This window comes from Helianthus annuus, chromosome 8, assembly GCF_002127325.2.
Source record: "Helianthus annuus cultivar XRQ/B chromosome 8, HanXRQr2.0-SUNRISE, whole genome shotgun sequence".
NCBI classification, from domain to species: domain Eukaryota; kingdom Viridiplantae; phylum Streptophyta; class Magnoliopsida; order Asterales; family Asteraceae; genus Helianthus; species Helianthus annuus.
In genome coordinates, this window is record NC_035440.2 from 32,980,821 (window position 1) to 32,984,592 (window position 3,772).

Consider the following 3,772-nt stretch of genomic DNA (forward strand, 5'->3'; position numbering starts at 1 on the left):
TATTATATAAAATTATATTTATGCAACCCGTGTAATACACGGGGTTTTAACCTAGTAAACTTTATAAACTATAAATAAGTAACATTTATGTGTATATGGTAGTTGTACCATTGGTTTTCGGAGATTTTCAAAAAAAAAAATTTATTTTTTCTTTCTAACCCTAAAGTTTCAATCTTTGATAATTTAAGTCTAAAGTTTTATTCTTCGGTAATTTAAACCCTTTGATTAATTTGATTTTTCACTGATAATTCAAAAGTTTCTATCTTTTGCAATTTAACCCCTTTGATTTTTTTTTACTTTTAACCCAAAGCTTTTCATTATTTGCAATTTAAACCCAACACTTTTTAACTTTCAACTTTGGTCTCTTAAACTTTTCATCTTTCACAAGTTTTCCGTTTAACGTTTCGTTCTAAATTTTCCGAGTTAACACACCGCAACGTGCGTGTGAGGTTCAACGTTTTTCATCTATTTTTTCCCGTTTGATAGGTCTGTCGCAGCGCGTCTATTTCCCCCGTTTGTTAAGTTTTTCGCAACGTGCGGGTCAGAAATCACCTTAGTTATTTTTTTCTATGTTTTACACACAAGTTCGCGGTCATGTAAGAATTTGACTTTCATCTAATATGATATATAACTAACGAATCCTCGCCGCATTGCGGCGAGTGGTAATTCTAGTTTATTATTATTTATTTAGTGGGTTAGATAAGTATTAGTATTTTATTTAATAGCATATATTTATTTAGTTTGGGTTTAATAATTATTTAATTGATGTTTGAGTCATAGTAGGTTTAAGTTTACTTTAGTATAAATAGATGATTCAGGTTATCTTAATTGGTGTGATAAAAAAAAAAAAAAAAAAAAAAAGTCAAACGAGTTAGTTCAATCTGGTGTTCTTTATACTACGATTAAGGGCCTTATTTTTCAACACGATATCACCGAAGAAGAATTTGTTATTCTGATTTTTTAATCATTATTATAGCTTGATCTTCGCCTTGCTTGATAAACAAATCATAGTATTTAATTTAACCCCATTTATCGCTAGTTATTAAACAATACATTCGGCATTATCTAACAACGGGGTCCATAGCTCAGTGGTAGAGCATTTGACTGCAGATCAAGAGGTCACCGGTTCGAACCCGGTTGGGCCCTTTTTTATTTAAATTGTTTTGCTCAAACAATTGGGCCTACGGCTGTACGGCTTACACTTTCCTTTCGTTCTATCACATTCTACATTTACTTTTTTGTCGCCCCTATGGCTGCTTTACCTTAATGATTCGACAAATAACAAATTGGCCCAATGGCCCCTCAACAACTATTTTCAATAAAGTCTTTAATATTTTATATAACCTACATCATCTCATAAAATTGCCATCTAAAAGTATTAGGATGATAAACTAAATAACTAAAAAAAAAACTTTGCGTTTCAAAAAAATAGCTAGCTAGTTGGCCAAAAAATAATTGAATATTTTCATATTATAAATTTGCAATATTTCATTGTGTTAGGATCTGAGGCTGTCATGATTCGTGTTTGTTTGCATAAAACTAATAAATGCAGCGGAAATGAGTTGCAAACAAAGTAAACACAAACAAAGGAAAGTAGAGATTGATAAACAATTGCTTTTCATTGAGTCAAATGATTGAAATACAAAGCAAATGATTACAGTAAAAGCTTACAATCTAAACTCCCCCTCAGCCTGATACACCAGAGTTGGTTGCACAAGATGAAAGGATGAATTGAGGAGAAGAACTCACTCAAAACGATCAAGTGTAACAGTACAGAGTACTGTCATACTTATAGGCAAACCAAACTACTGATATACTTCAGCTGACGTCACCATGATAGTGACATCTAACGACCTAACAAACTACAAATACTGTCCTATACAAACTACTGTTATGTAACATCTGATATTTACTAACATACAAAACATAAGGAAAACTACTGCTTCACGTTCCACTGTTGTAGCCTTAGCACAGTTGTTGAGTCTTCAATGCTTTCTTCAAAGGTGATCAGTCTTTGAGAGGGCAGTGCTTGAGTCTTCAGCAGCACTTAGGTAACAGCAGTAGATAGAGCAACAGAGTTTGTCTTCAGCAGTTGTTAGGTAATCATCAGAGTTTGGTTTATCAGTTGTTGTAGTTGAGCAGCACTTTAGATTATCAGCTGTTAGATAACCACTGTCAAGGGGAGAGATTAGAGTAAACTGCTGCTTATTAGGAGTCCACTGATGGGATCCTGTTTTGGCTTTACATTATTTGTTCCTCTGTTAGGGTTCAATCCCAACAATCTCCCCCTGGAACAGATAATGCCAAAACCCTTCCTTATTCAGGACCTTTATTTTTCATCAGAAGTTCCGTTGCTTTTCTTTTAAATTATTTCTCAAAATCCTTGGAACTTGTATCATCCTCATCCCTGCACAGTGTAAGCTCAAGGAGATCCTGTAGATCTTCAGCACTTAGGCCTAGTGCCTGATTCCTTGATATATGCTTCACTTCACCATTGAATCTGAGCAAAGTCAATACGTGGGTCTTTTGATCAGACATCCACTTTAGTATTTTTGAACTCAATGGGTTTCTTGGGAGAGCTTTATTATCTGATGAACTTGAAGTGATTGGCCTGAAGAAGTGAAGAGCAGCATCATGAGCTTCAGACACTCGTATGAATGCTTGTTCAATGATCTTGTTGGCTTCAGCTATATCTGCTTCAACTTCTTTGTCAATCAGCTCACTGTTTGTGATGCCTGCTGATGACTTTTGGCTTACTACTTTAACCTTTTTAGCAAGGGTTTGTAGTTTTGCCAATCTTTCTTTATCTGAAGCTATTTTCTTCATAGCTTCTTCAATCTGTTCAGCTTCTTTGTCCTTTTCTACTCCAGCAGATAGCATTTCTTTCTTTTCTTTTCTCAGCTTTGTGACAAAATCTTCTGCTGTGCTGATCTGTGTTTCGAAAAGTGTGACTTGCTCTTGAAGCTTTTTGTAGTCAGACCTTTTAGTAGAGTTAGAGGCTTTCATCCTCTTCTTCTCAAGTCTTTCATAAGCTTCATCAGTTTGTTGCCTAGACCATTTTGATATGGCTTCAGCAGTGCCTATCTTAGCATCCACCAACTCCCTCTTCTTCCTTTTATACTCAGCAGTGAGATCAGCAATGAGTCTCTTGTACTTACTCCAGTTTGGAGCAGTTTTCTTCTTTGAGGGATCATTTTTTATTCTTTGGATCCTTTCAGCCTCATGCTTCAAAGCTACTAAAGGCCATTCTTTAAACTGGGATTCTTCAGCAGAATAGAACTTTTCTTTCATGATGAAGGCTAGAAGTTGATCTCTCAATCTCTTCTTTTGATCAGCCTTTTCTTTGTTTAGCTCTTGTGCATATTATTCCATCTGCTTAACCTTTGCAAGGTAGAACTCCAGTCTATTCGCAATGCCTTCTTCGCTTAGCCTTTCTTTCTCACTGTCAACCTTGGCTTTAACTTTAGCTTGCCTTGCCTTTATCTTGAGATAATCATTTATATCTTCTGGAGCTATATAGCCTATGAGTGAGGAGAATTTTCTTTTTGATGGATCTGTTTCTGTATAAAACTGCCTCATTTCATTTTTAATGGCTTCAAGCTCCAGTGGATACTTTTCAGCATTCGGATCATGTATCCCTTCATCGGCAGTGATTGGCTTTCTTTTTCTGCTAAAGAGCTTTGGTTGAGATATAGGAAAGGATAGAGCAGTGGTGGATGGTTGACTAACATCTGTTGAAACAACTGGTGTCTCAACTGCTGTTGTCATTACA

General features: G+C 35.5%; 1 non-coding gene across 1 annotated transcript; it reads left to right on the forward strand.

The window, feature by feature from the left end:
- The first annotated feature begins 1,074 nt into the window (after positions 1 to 1,074).
- TRNAC-GCA lies at positions 1,075 to 1,146 on the forward strand. Its single transcript has one exon. It is a non-coding gene; the product is annotated as a tRNA-Cys (tRNA).
- Positions 1,147 to 3,772: the final 2,626 nt, after the last annotated feature.